The sequence below is a fragment of the Pholcus phalangioides genome, unplaced genomic scaffold (assembly GCF_987345545.1).
Source record: "Pholcus phalangioides strain wild (caught in Gottingen) unplaced genomic scaffold, Ppha-v1.0 ptg000007l_1, whole genome shotgun sequence".
Classification (NCBI taxonomy): Eukaryota; Metazoa; Arthropoda; class Arachnida; order Araneae; family Pholcidae; genus Pholcus; species Pholcus phalangioides.
Genome location: NW_028301600.1, coordinates 31,015,600 through 31,031,339, shown reverse-complemented (window position 1 = coordinate 31,031,339; position 15,740 = coordinate 31,015,600).

Sequence of the window (15,740 nt, the reverse complement as noted above, 5' to 3'; positions counted from 1 at the left end):
CTCATATTTTCTTCATGAAAACGCAGGAAAATCGGGATACATACGGGACATCGCCAATTATTGCCAAAAAAGGTATTCAAAAGCAAGTAAAATGCCCAATTGAAGCCAATAAAGCTGTCAAAGGCAAGTTCTGTTGCCTAGTTATAGCCAAAAAAAAAATAAGATAAGTAAAGTTCGCAACTATTGCTAAAATGGATGAAAAATCTCCAAAGGCGGGATATTTAGGGCTACTGCAACTCGCAATTGGTAAAACGTAATTCACTGAAATAATAATAAATTTATTGACACACAAGCATACAAAACGGGGGAAGATAAAACATGGATAGGGAAAAACAAATACAATGAGATGGGGAAGTCCATGCATATATCCATGATAGACCCAAGAGGTCTACAATGATCTGTCCAGGGTCAAACCACAAAAAATTTCAGCATTGGCAATCACATGCCATTGAAACATAATAGTCAGCATTATATCATCATCATCATCAACAACCATTTTCAATCCACTGCTGGATGAAGGTCTCCTCTAAATTTTCCCATTCTGCTCTGTCTGATGCTTTAGCCATCCAGTTGACTCCTGCCACTTTCCTGATCTCGTCAATCCATCTCGCGTGGGGACGCCTTCTCGGACGTTTAACACCACGGGGGTACCAATCTAGAATACTTGTGGTCCATCTGTTGTCCTGTCTTCTTGCAATATGTCCAGCCCATTTCCATTTCAAACGTTTGATTCTTTCCATGATATCATATACCTTTGTGTGGTTCCTTATCCAAGTGATTCGTTTTCTGTCTCTTCTTCTGATGCCTAACATACATCTTTCCATGCTCCTTTGCGTTGTCTGTAGCCTTTGTATCGTCTTGCTTGTGAGTGTCCATGTTTCAGCTCCATAAGTCAGCGCGGGTAGCCCACACTGGTTAAAAACTTTTCTTTTCAGACATAATGGCATGTGACTCTTCAGAATTGCGCAGTTTTTGCCAAAAGTGCTCCATCTAATCCTGATCCTTCTGTTTATTTCATTAATGATTCCATTATCCATGGTGATTTCTTGTCCCAGGTATACATAGCTTTCTACTTCTTCTATCTCTGTGTTGTTGAGCAAGATTGTCCTCTTCAACGCAAACGGGTTGAACATAACTTTAGTCTTTTGCAGATTCATTTTCAACGCCCACCTGAATATTTGCCTTCGCCAATTCTTGTATCATTTCTTCTAGTTCGTCTGGATTACTGCTCATAACAACAATGTCGTCTGCAAAACGCAAATGGTTGAGAAACTCTCCATTTATTTTAATTCCTTTTTTATCCCAATCCAGTTTTCTGAATACTTCTTCTAAAACAGTGGTAAAGAGTTTTCGTGAGATAGTATCCCCCTGTCTGACTCCTTTTCCAAGTTTAGTTTTTGCTTTTCCTTTATCCAAACGAATCGTTGCAGTTGCTTTGTCATATATTTTCTTGATGATATTGTGTGTGTGATGAAAGTCTTCTCTACCCCAATTACATCTAGAGCTTTAACAACAACACATGTGAAGACAGAGTCAAACGCTTTCTCAAAATCAATGAAGTTTTCTGATTGTTTGGATGTGATCCATTGTACTAAATCCACTTCGAAATCCTGCTTGTTCTTTTGGTTGAGCTTCGTCCAATTTGGATTCAAGCCTATATGTCAACACTTTGATGAAGATTTTATAAATTACTGATAGGAGACTGATTGGTCGATAGTTTTTGATATCCTCTTTTTCACCCTTTTTGTAAAGAAGAACCATCATTGCGTTATTCCGATCTTTAGGCACATCCGATTTTGTGAGACAATTTGTGAACAAGGCAGCTAGCATACTGGCAAATTCTTCTCCTGCTTCTTTAATAATGTCTATTGAAATCCCATCTTCACCTGGACATTTGTATAGAGTATTATAAAATTTCTCAACAATACTAATGATTTATTTCCATCTTTTCTTTATACATAAATGATGCAAGTTAATCAAACAATAGTTAAGGTATATTTATTATTTTTATCCAATGTGGTGTGTTTCTTTCTCTTTATATATATATATTACACATAAGAACGTATATTTTTGACACATATGTGAAATTAATATTGATATAAGTCACAAAAATTATCTTAATTCTTAATTTCAAAGACTGAAGTAAGCCTCGTTGAAAATAAAGTAAAAAAAGGGGGGGGGGACATATTTTTATAAAACAGTTGGGATGTTTAGAATTAAGAAAAGATACTGTAAAATGCAGGTCACATATGGCCCCTCTATATACACAAGTTGCTAGCTCGCGAGTGGCAGAAATACAGAATATCTGGCCCCCAAAATCTGGTTGTGCCTAAACTTTTAACACCCTGTATATATTTATTTACATTTTCGAAATTTGATACTGTGCATGTGCAGCCTTTCTGTGTATTACAGTAAAACCTCGATAAGTCGTCACCTCAAGTTATCGAAAAATTATGACGGCTTAAGCAGAGTGCCATCAGTTTCAATGTGAAATGTTGTGAAAATCGTATAAATTTAAAGTAATATGAAATTTATTAAAGTATGAATCAAAATAACAATATTAATCAAATTTATAGATCGCGAAAGAGTAAATAATAGCAATTGTTTGCCTTTTGATCTCTTATTACTTAAATTATTGTGGTAAAATGTTACACTTTGGTTACACAATGGTACACTTTGGTTTATATTAGTAATTTTTAATTTAGGCTAACAGAGCAACTAATAGTCTAAAGCTATAAGTAGCTATAAGTAGCTTTTCTTCATAATAGAACTCTGTATTGAACATTACTTTTACATAGACATCAAATTTATATATATATATATAAAATTTTAGTACTTTAATTCTTCATCAGTAGTTCATGATACAACTACAAAGTGATTTCGAAAACACTTTTGACTTGGTGGAGGGGCCCTGGGCAGAGAAAAGTAAACAGAAGACCTCAACTTGGCAAAGAATGTCTAATTTTTTTTCAACAAAGATATTTTGTTTAAATTTGAAGCCCTAAATTAGCAGAGCCCATGCTTTCTATGATTATTTATTATCCGTGCCCGCGCGTTGCACTTTGACTTTAACTTGATTAATTTGATGTATTTGTATTTACATAATTTTTGATTTCCTTGCACTATGTGTAATCTTTGACGTATCAATAAATTTTGGTTTTGCCGGATATGCCCTGGTCCTCCCCCTGGGGGCCGAAGTGCTTACGTTGCTTCTTGCGACAGAGCCTGGGTCAAGGTTTCTAGAATATATAGGCCTGGGTGTCTAGAGCCCAGGCAGAAATGAGATCTAGCTTGAACAGTCCCCAACGTTCCAAAAACCTTAGTCGGCAAATGAACTTCCCCAGCGTAACTTTCGTTACTTAAACAGTTCCGTTTGGGTATATAGGATTTTATGGTGACTTTAAAGCATATGGCAATGCTGTTAACAAGCTCTTTTTTTAATGGGAGCCATAAAAATAGTCTTTTCCACTTTCTCAAATTTGTTCATAGTGACGAGTTAACCGAAATTAGCGACGAGTAAACGAGGGTTTAATAACATTGTTGTCTATGAGAGCTGGAAGGGCCTGAAGAAAAGTGACGACTTATTAGGGTGACGACTTAACGAGGTTTTACTGTATTAAATTTCAATAGATTTTTTGCTGCGGTATCTAGTTTTCTGTTGCAATTTTTTGACTGTGGCAAGAACTCTGAAACATCATGTACTTGACTCAATGTATCGCTAGCTTTATCACATGGGAATTTTATGCATTATTCTGAAAATAATAGGAATGATGTTAAGTATGAAATTATAATCGACAATAAGTGAAGAGTTCTTTTGGCTCGTACTATTTGATCATTTTGTCGCACGACGGTCATTTTCTGCACGCGAGGGCTAATTAGCACGGGATCTACAATTTATTGCAGATTCCGAACGGCAGCCTTTTTTATACTCATCGAGAGGTTGGTTAGCTAACCCCTTGATGGGGGACTCCCTGCGGTAGTAATCTTTTTCTGTGGTCATTTTGCCGTTTTTGTTGTACCCCCGTATCAGGAAAGTTTTCTGACAAGGGCGAACCGGGTATCGAACTCGCGACACCTCTGAACATCCTTTGGTGCTTCGAGCGACTATCTTATCGACCTGGGTTACCGCGCCTATCTTTTTATTTTTTCCCCATTGTTGCAAGGGATGCAAGGAAAAAAAAAATAAAATATTCATATTCAGTGTGTCGCTAGCACAATTTAATAGGTTTTAACATTGGGCATCCATATTTTTTATGGCCATCTTCTTTCAGCCACCTCGTTTGGCATTTTGCCTGTTGTGGCATTTGTATTTGTAGCAAACAAGAATTACTTTTCAGCAATAAACGTTCATCGCCAGAAAACTCTTGGGCTGTCATGTCATTTCTACTGGTTTTGACGAGAAATTTTGTAGACGTGGTATTAAGTTGTTGATGTTGATTGATGTATTTGATGGAAGATTATGATAAATTACAGTTATCTTTTCATCACTCTATACATTTGTGATCTATGATTATTATAGAGTCTATCATGGTCAAAGACCTAACGGCTGTGAACCACCAAACACATGATATGAAACTCTCGGTACTCCATATTATTATGACTCAATGTATTGCTAGCTTCATCTCATGGGAATTTTATGCATTATTCTGGAAATAATAGGAATAGTGTCACGTATAAAGTTAAAATCGACAATAAATCGAGTTCTGTCTACTCACGCTGTTCACCAAAATGTACATTTTTGTACAGATGGTGGCGATGGAAAAATAAGTGGCAAAGAGGAAATACCCAACGTGATTTCCTCCACATCTACCTAGTTAGTTGTTGAATTTCAACAGGATAGCAATCTTTTTTTTCATTGTTGCAAGAGATGGGAGGGGAAAAAAATAGAAGTGAGAGAGAGGCAATAAAAAGAAAGGTGAAGATGGGGTGACATCGTCGTTATCTATGGAGTGTGTCCGTCATACCGTACATTGCACGAAGCGATTGTTGAGAGAGTGAAAAAAAACATGGATGGCGAGAGGGGAAAGGTACACGGGTTGCAGAAATGATATTTTGAACCGCAAACTCTCATCTCCCACCTTTTTTTTTTTTTAGTTTGAAAGTCTGCAAATTTTGTACAAAGAGCACCCGCGTGAGAAAAACTCGTCGTTGTCAGAACAGGGCATCTTCAGAAAGCTAATTGTATCCCTCCCGTTTTGCAGCAAGTACCCGTAATTGGTGCGCAGCATTCGGTCGACACAAAAGGGCAACGTTGCGCCACAGCGGCCACCAAACAGATAGAGTACCGCTCTGAGGCCAGCCTCAATGCGACGCATCGAATTTCTGTTACCCTCCACCAAACTTAGTATGTCTCTTCCCAACTTTTTTTTTTTGTGATTTGGTTCTCGTGCTATTGTTTCCGTTCCCCGCAGCAGCCATATTCCTCTCCGGAAACTTTGCTCGTCCTCTTTTCATGTGCACATACGTATGTGTATATATATATTTCTTTTGAAGATCCTCTTCACATTTTTTTCCATTAATGTTTACAATTTTTTTTATGGAACCACTTCATCCGCCGCCTCTTGTCGTCGACAGCTTCCCTTCATCTGCTTCTTTTTCTGGGGGTCCTCTGTAGTCTTTGGCACTCTTCCGCTGTGTAAACTGCCCACAAATCGGACACCGAAATGTAAAAAAGTCATTCTACTTTCAATATCGAGTGTCAAATATTTCCTATTATGTGTCAATCGTGTAACAAAAGAGTAAGACATCCGGAAAGATAATGTAAAGTCATAGAAAAAATTTTTTACTATAGTCTGATAATTTTTTTTTTTTTTTTTTTGTATATTCGTAGTAAAACAGCAAAAACTTCAAGAATGATGTTGCAAATTTTTTATTTTCAATTAAGTCTCGAACCTTGATAAATTCTTTTAACATGATGATCAAGGCCTACTCATAGGCTTAGAATTTTTACGACTGTTAACTATTTTATCCGCCGCTGTGGTGGTCGAATGGTTATAGTGACGGACTCGCGCTGCTAGGATCCGGGTTCGAACCCCACAGTGGTGGTCGGCTGAAGTTGGTTTTCTGTGGTTCCCAACTTCAAGGCGCAAATGCGAGCCGATCTCTCCGTTAAAAAGTCTCGCCACAGAGAGCAACAGTCCTACAACGATAAATCATTCAATCATAACACTTCACTCATAGTTAGAAAAACTGGTGGCAGATGGCAGCACTACACATAACAAGCATTACAGAGAAACAAAAAAAACTTCACGTGAGGTTTCACTACACGTACACGCACATTCCCGCATGTACCGATTTGTTGGGGGTTGTGGGGGTGGGGTGCGTGTGTGGTGTAGCAGTAGTAGGTAGGGCCTCCAAAAAATGGCTCGGGCATCCATGGTGTTCTTAAGTCAGCCACCTCCTTGGGCAATTTGCCTGTTGTGGCGTTGTATTGTATTTGTTGAGAGCTCGATAAATCTCGAATCTTGCGAGATATCTAACATTATAATATACTTTAGATTAAAATAACGGGAACCTCGCTTATTCCTGTGTAACCTAAAATCATCATTATTACCTCACGGGTTCGTAATTTTTTTATTTCGGTCTAATGTAAATAATTATTCAATTGCCATCATCTCTTGAATATATGACTTCACCTGTTTTGTGATCTGTAATTGATAGGCATGGCCCCCACAAGGGTGATGCTGACAAGGCTCGAATCGTAGGGCTCGGGAGAATTTTCGTAATTTTTTTCTGTTTCACGCTATAAATTAACTATAAAAGGGTCCGTGAAAAGTCGGGCAGCAAAAGATCTCAGCCTAGGGGCCTTGCTCTTGGATGTGGGGAGCCATGTTGATAGGGCAGATCTTTAGGAATTTACGGCCTTTATAATATTTATATGGATTGTTTCTATAGGGAGGATGACAGAGTTCTAGTCTACAAGTCCTGGAATCGACGTTATGTAGTACATGGTATGTTTCACGAAGAGTGTCAGAAAGGAATAAAAATTCTACTGCTGAGTACAAAATCTACGTATATTTAAAGAACGTATAATTAAAGGACTATATCATGCAATTATAAAAAAATAACTATATATTATATATTACAATTAGGAAAATAAAGGTATAAAATTTTTTTAATGGGTCCTATAATCAAATAGTGTCAATTTTAAATTGACATTACAGCCAATTAAATTCATACCCTTTTTTCATTGGGGGGGGGGGCTTCACATTTTTAATCTGAATTATTTGTACTGATTTTTTTTACTGATTATCTATCCCTGTGTTCATTTTATTTTTTCATTTGTTTTAGATATAACTGGTTTATTCACTAGCATCATGATGAACGAAAACAATTGTAGAATATGTGGGAAAAATATTTCCTGCAAGAGATCCCCTGATATTAGATACACATCGTGTGGGATGATTATGCATTTTAAATGTGCTGATGCAGTATCGCATCAGAGCAGTCGGGACCTGATTTCGGTGTACAATTCGCGCGAAAAACCTGTCGATTATTAGATCAAAACAACTCATTGTGATGAAAGTGTAAACTATCGCCATCAATCAAAAACTCGGGGATATGATGCTAGTAGAAATACCGATCGTGATGGTCTCATGAATGCCGTAGTTGAGAAAAATTATGATTCTCATTGAGACTCTTCCAGTCAAAAGACAATTACACCAAGAAACTGTATAAAACAACCACTAGGTCAACAGAATTGCCGCTATCCCGGCTCAGACTCAACAAAGCTTCAATGTAGTTGAGGGTATTAAACTAATTCTTAACCTCACTATGGAAAGCGGCAAAACCTTGCTTAGCGTTGTGATGATCAACTGATTAAATTGGAATCTATTGTACAAAACTGTGAGTAGTCTACTATTTCTTACATCATGTGTGGCGAATTACTTAATTTAGGTATTCGTGGACTTCCATTATGAAATCGCCATTCGCTTTGTAGCATTTTTAACGACCATTGCGATTATCGCATTTTTAAATTCATCAATGTCATCGGTATATATCACAAATTATAATTTCCCCATTTTACACAACATTGATTTTATATAGCATGTCATGGTTTTTATATTATAGAGCCATTTTATTTTTGTAGTACGCATTTGTATTCTAGTCATTTTACTGTTTTTAACTGGTCATTGGTTTGGCGCAGCATGACCAGAATAGTCCTTGCTCAACAAAAATGAAAATCCAATCTAATAAATAATAAGTTAAATAAATAAAAAACCAATAATATTTAACAAGTTAAGATTTTTTCCATTGATGCATTATGTTGTAGCCATTGTTCTTCTTGAAGACCATATTATGACCTTTCCTCTTTCATCCCGTATACTTAAATTGTTCATTATCATTCCTGTTTTGTTTCGTCCAACTCTGTCTTTTCTGTAAGCAAAAATGAATAATTAAGGCTGGGAATCGATTAAAATTTTTTAACTGGTTAATCAAAAATTTTAAATCAATTGAATATTTTTAAATTCTAATCATTCAACCATTCGCAAAAAAAAAAACAAGAAGTATTAACTAAGCAGTATTAATTGATAAAGTATATTTTTTATTCATTTCGTGCATCTATTTGCTAGATTTAAACAAATATAGGAGTAGATTTTGCCCACTTGAGTAAGACTGCCACATGTAATATGCTGAACATATTTTCTAAATATAGAATTTCTTCACTAGGATCTCGTCGTTTTTTTCGAGAATCAGTTGTTTTATGTTTATCACTGATTTCGAAACTACTTTCGATCTTCATTCAGTTATATATTTTTTTAAATAAACAGTATTAAATATATAGAGTGGGTTTCGCTCCTTAGTGGTACTAGAAGGGGTGGGGACTGATGCTTCCCGAATAAACAAAACTACTATTCACATTGGAGACAAATTTTAGTCTACTCTTATCAAACTCTTATCGAACTGAATTTGAAACTGAAATCATCAATAATTTTTGGTTGAATCGACTTGTATTTCCCCATACCGAAAAAATTGAAGAAAATATTGATTCACAAATATTTTTAAATATAGTCACTTATTTAAAATGTTATGTATAACGACATAATTTAAGACAACTCATCCAGTTTTGTCAAATAAAAAAAATTTGTTTACAAATTTTTAAATGGAAATTTCAACTTATATATATATAAATAACCGGATCGATCAAATTGATTAACTCAACTAAAATATCTAATTGCAATCAACAATTGATCGATTAGTTGACCCGATTAATCGGATTTATACCTAATTATTAGGTATGTTGATGAGTAAATTAAAAAAATGCACCTTGTCACACCTGGATAAAAATTCACAGGTGAAAATCGTAATTTGAAGTTGTTGATTTTTGTTACTTTCTACACGCTAAAACAGTTATGAAATTTTCGAGACGTTGAAACGACATAATAAGTGGCATAAGTCAACAATTTCGATAATTTTCAATATTTCTATCTCAATCTGAGAATTTTTACAAAAATATTACGGGATGAATTTTTTTTTAATACAATAGAGAGGTGAAAAATTTACTTAAGTGATATTATTTTCATTGGGACTCGTAAAAAGCTGTTGTTTCACCCAGTTATCATTTCACAGAGATGCCACTATCACGCCTCGATTTTTTCTCTTCATTCTGATAATTATCAGAAAAGTTATCAGAACAAATACAGAAAAAAATTATAATTTTTCATATTTTATTTCAATTTTAGAATCAACCACATTTTTTTTTCCCCCGGACACTCTTCGTGATGAAGAGATGACATTTTTTTGGCCTGAAATATACTGAGAAATTGAATTTTCTGGATGTTATGTCGAAATAATCTTTTTGCGGTTTAAAATTACTTCAAAATCAACGCAGAGAATCTTACACTACAGTCACAGTTGGATGGGAGAGGTGCGATAATTCTTGGACTAGGGTAAGGGGATTATCTCTGTCTGTATATATATTTATTAATAAAGGGCGAGAATTATATTTCTTATGACATTTTGAAGCATTTCAAGCAATTTTAGAATGAAATACGTAATAAAATATAGTTTTTTTTCCTCTTACTGTTAATAAACTGATAAAATCTTTCTTGGCAAAATTGAATGGAATTCAATCAATTCAAAGAATCTTATTACTTTGAATTTTATTTCCACCTCCCTCAATTTGGTGCGATTTTATAAATTTCTGAACACGTAAAATATTGCAGCAGCTCTCAAAAAAATTACACAGATGAGGATTCCTTTTTTTCCAGATTAAAAAAAACTTGCACTTACATAGCCATATTTTGTATTGAAATGACGTTAAAAGATGTACCATTCAAAATACCAAAAAAAAATAAAAATAGTGAAAAGTAATAAGTATAATGGTTTTGTGGGTTTTTTGACCACGTATTTTTCCCGTGTGTATTGAAGTATATACCGGACTATAGAGGGTTGGCGTATTTTAATGCACCAGTTCTCAATCTGGGGGCCATATGGCCCCTTCGTGGTCCTGGGATATTCTAGGGAGAGTCATTGGTGGAACTAAACTGAAGGGGGAACCACGACAAGTGGTGAAGGCGTCCACAGAGCTGTGAAAAGAGAAATGAAGTTTTCAGGTGAAATATGTTGGAAAAAATGTAACTACTTTCAGAATCCAGCAGAGTTGTCCATGAAACCGGCCATCTTAACCCATGTCTCCATCCAGGAATGACCCTGTGCCCACATACCTACAACCTACAGGAGACCTACCTGGTGAGATCTGATTTTTATGAGTAAGTATGCAAATATGTAAGCCGTTGCTTCCATAGAAGTATGGGGTCGCAGAACATCACTTTACCCCAGGACCCGTGATGTTCACACGGCCATGTATAAAATTCCCACACAAGAAGGAAAAGTTCACTAAACTCTATCCCGGGTAGGCATAGACCCATGTTGATGTGTTCTGGGGGGGGGGGAGCGATTTATTATGTAGGTTCGCTGGACTGTCTTGTATTTTAGCCAGACCTATCTTTTCCCATATAATTCGGTACCTGGGAGGGATGATCACCCTTTCTCTTTTGAATCCGTGCCAGGTCCAGGGTTTCAGAGGGATCAATCTTTTTTTTTATTAAATTTTTGTCGACTATAAACAAAAATTCACTACGTCAAAACTAAATAAAAGCAAGGTTCTTCCTCCTTGAGGAGCCCTCCCCCCCCCTCAAGGAGGAAGAACCTCGCTTAGTAAGACAGGAGGCCACAAGAAGAAAATGTGGTCCAAAAAGGGTTATGACTAAAAAAGGTTGAGAACCACTGTTTTAGTGCAACTTTGAGCATGGCTCCCACATCCAGGTGTAGGGCCCCAGGCTGGAAACTTTTGCGGACCCCAAAACCAGACTTTCACGGGGCCCCTTCATAGTGAAATTATAGCGTAAAATAACAAAAAAAAAAATAATGAGAATCGTTCCGGGTCCCAGGGCTGCAGGGCCCTGTCAGCCCCACCCTTGTGGAGGCCATGACTTTGAGGCACGCACACAAGAATTCAGCCCGGCTAACCCCCACCCGTAACCGATGAGGTGCACACAAACTATATTAAGAGAGAATCATTCAAAAATTATTATTTTTATGAATAAGCCGTATAAACATACTTGCCGACCAACCGCTTCAAGTAATAAAATTTTCGATATAAATATATCTCGTAATATATATATTACGAGATATATATTTCCTGATATAATTTTTTCGCGCTTATACTTATATTCTTTAATTAAAACATAAGCTACAGAGCAACTGCCGAGTTTTCTAAAAACTCATAAAACTAGTGAATGGCCGACGAAATGTTCCTTTAAAATCGCTTATCAATTTTTTGTAGCCCTAAGAAAATTTTTCTTCCGAAAACTATTACGTCGTAAAGGCTGCGATATCCAAAAATATCTAAAATATTTTATCTTCTCCTTTCGGCATTTATATCTGTTGCCCTCTAAAAATTCTATATATATATATATAATATGTTTTGAATATATATATGTATATATTAAAAAAGAACGATATATAATAATTTCCTCAGTGAAGAGCAAAACCAAAAAAAAATGTAAAAAATGGAACTCTACTCTTGATATTAACTTGTTTTTATTCCGTCCAGCAACAAGTTATAATTAAGTACGAGAGCAAATGCCTCCAAAACATTTTTTTCGACATTTTTTTTGCCTCTTTCACTCCCATTTTTTTTTTTTTTACACTTATCAAACTCTAGAAAGTTTGGAATGTATTGGAAATAAATAAATAAATAAAAAATGTATATCATATTTACACTGGCTCAGACAATCTACTCTCTCTCCGTATGTGTGTATACATACTGGAGAATGCAAGAGAGAGTTGGTGATCTTCCCTTGCCTTCACACCATCTTTTATCGCAGAAATGCGAGAAGGTGAAAGTTTGTTCCTCCTCGTTTCATTTCCACCCTCTTTTCGAAAGGCGACACATCATAAGAGGGAACGCAAGAGAGCATTCCGGGCATTCCACAAGGCGAAGGATTTAATTAAATTTGACCGATGGGGTGTTATAAACTATCGAGGCAGTGAGTGGTATATACACTTCATTACAGGGGCATTTTTCCATACCCTCTCTCTCTCTTTTTTTCTTTTTGCTCTTATTACCAGTAGCGTGTATTGCACAAACTTTTCTCCTGGTAGCGCTTTTACTCTCTGTCGCGGGAGGGTTGAACAGAGGTTGGTTGGTAGCAGTACTTTGCTGATGGTGGTACTGTACTGTAGTAGAGCGGCGACAAAAGGACTCGGTCAACAATATGAAGTGATAGACTCCACTGAGTGCTTGTCGCCGCGTTGTATCCAGACTTTTTTTTATGTCGATAAAGAGTGAGGGAGAGCCTCGTTTTGTGGAAAAAAAAGTGAGAGGGAAGCCTCTTTTAGAGGATCAGGAGGGAGCGACGCAAATAAAACAGTAATAATAATCGATGGATTGTTATAATATTTCAAATATGCTCCATATGTATTCAGTATACGGGATTTACGATCTCGTTTTGCACCCGCAGGGGCTATAATATAGGCTGTAACGTTTGATGCGTAATCCTTGGAAACTGACGTCATGGCACGATTATGACACGATCGGCAGCTTAATGTAATTTTTTTTTTTAAGGTGTGTAAAAAATAATTAAATTTTTAAATATGATAAATCAGGGATATTGTATGCAAATTATATTTAACTGAGAATTTTGAGGTATAAAATATTTGAAAAAAAAAATTTAAATATCGATAAAATACCATTTTTAAGAAGTTTCCAAATTCAATTTGTTCAAAAATATTACAGAATCTTTTATTCACCTTTAAATTCCAATTTAAACGTTTCTTACATGAAATAAGTTTTGTCTCCTTTATTTTTGCGGCTATCTTACGGATGATGGAGGGGATACAGCGTGAATTTTATAAAATATTTTATTAATTTTTAGTTTTTCCCCCTATAAAAATATTTTAACAGCGTTTATCATCCTATGGCATCCGTCCGCAGGCAGACTCAGAAATTTAATCCTGTTGAAATGAAAATTATTCAATTGTATGCAACAAATAATATTAATGCCATATACAGGTATGTGATGCAATGCCATAATGTCACACAGGTTTATACAAAACGTTGATCCCACATTCTGGTCCGACGATTGTTTCAGACATTTCAGTGGTCCTTAGGTTCAGGAAGGTTGAGAAATGCTGTTGTAACATAAATTAAAAATTAAAATAACGCATGAGTGTTCAATTCATTAAAAATAACATGTAAAATATTAGATTTATTTAAAGTAGATTTTTCCATATAAGAAAAATAAGAGTGTAGCATATATATTTTACTAAATTATTTCACCCTACAGTCGCGAGATCCCCTTAAATTATTATATACAGTGGATCTCGCTTATAAGGTTTTTCTGAAAACCGTTACGAAAAAACGTTCTAAGCGGGAGAAGTTTTAAACGGAAAATCTCGATGCGTATAAGTAAGAGTTGGGACCATCAAAATAAGTTTTACTAAGAAAACGTGCCAAGTGACACGTCATTCATGTTGCAAGGGGATTGTATATCTATTAAAATAAAATAAAAATTAATTTTTTATACGGACACCCGGGAAAAAAGTTCTACCCCGCATGTAACGCTGTTTTTCCGCCAACTTTCCTCCGATTTCCGAATTCAAATATCTCATCGAATATTGCACTTAGAAAGATGTAATTTTTTTTGTTGGCATAAACAGAGACCGGACAACAATATTTTGATTGGGTTTTAGGTACAGGGTGTACGTATAAAACCTTAACACATTTTTATTCTAATAACCATACAACCCCTTGTAACATGAATGGCGTATCTGAGTTTTACATATTTTTACTTTAATATACTTTTCTAATATACTTTTTCTAATTGGAAGTATGCCTCTAGGATCAACGGTTCACCAGTAAAATGCCGTGGGTGCTGTTACCTATTCACCCTGTAGATAAAAAATCTAGAAGAAAGAAGAAACCGAAAAAATACCTCAACGTTGAAAATTAAAATAACAATTTGATGTTAAAAACATCCATTTTGTCAAATGTTTCAATATAATATTTGATGTTTAAATTAAAAGAAATATATTCTTTAAAAAAAGGAGGAAACTTCTAACAATCAAGATTTTAAATTTTGAAAATTTGAAGGTTCATTTTTTTTTCAATAAAAAATGAAAATTCTAAATTTTCATATGAAAATTTAAGTTTTTCCACTTCAAATATTTTTTAATATCGATTTGTATTTTAATAATAGATAGACGTTTCAGTACAAAAGAAAATTTATAAAAAATTAAAAAGAGTAAATTTTGATATCCTATTATCCTACTTTAAAAACAAAAAAAATTTAAAAATACAAGCTTAAGACTTGAAAAAAAATATTAATATCATTGATAAGAAAATTAAAATTTTGAGGTTATCATTTCTAATAATTATTCTCATTTCTTTTTATAAATTGATATGTTTCAGATGTTTCAAAAAATTCAAATATTTAAAAAATATTTGAATAATGTTCAAAAGAGAGCACTGTATAATCCACAAAACTGAGATTAAAATTCAAATTTTTCAATTGTTGCTCATAATATTAATTCCCATACGTAACTCATAGATAAGCGTTTCTGGAAAAGAAAACTATAAAAAATTATATGTAGTCATAAATTTTGATATTATGTACTCAAAATACACACACATTCCACAGTCAAGATTAAATTTTTTAAAAAATATTAAATTGTTTCGAAATGTATCAAATAACCGAAAAAGTATTACTACAGAATTGTAAAAATTAAATAATTGAAAAATTAAAAAAATTAAGCAATTTCAAATTTTAAAATTATCATCTCTAATATTAATTCCATATCAAATTATATACAGTGTGAAAAGGTAAGCCCATTCCAGCTGAAATAATTCGTGAATCGTTGACTATAGAAACATACTTTTAATTAGAAAAAATTTTCAAATAAAGTGTCTAATTTAAATGTGATCAATTTTAATAGGGATCATATATGTAACAAGATACACAATTTAATTTTTTTCGGCCCTCCCGTCCTATAACTTTCAATTACAAAGTTGTTGTTCTGTCTCTACTGATCTCAACAAAAGAAATTCCATGATTTTAAATTCAATAGTAGCTGGTTTTCGAATTCAAAAATCGCTGAAAATGAGGAAAATAATAAAGTTATACAGGGTGTCCTGTAAATGCTAATGCGGCCTTGATCTCATCAGCCATTTATCGTAGAGGTATGGTTTCAATTTAAAAAATGCTCAAAATGTGTTCAAAAATTACCCTGTACCA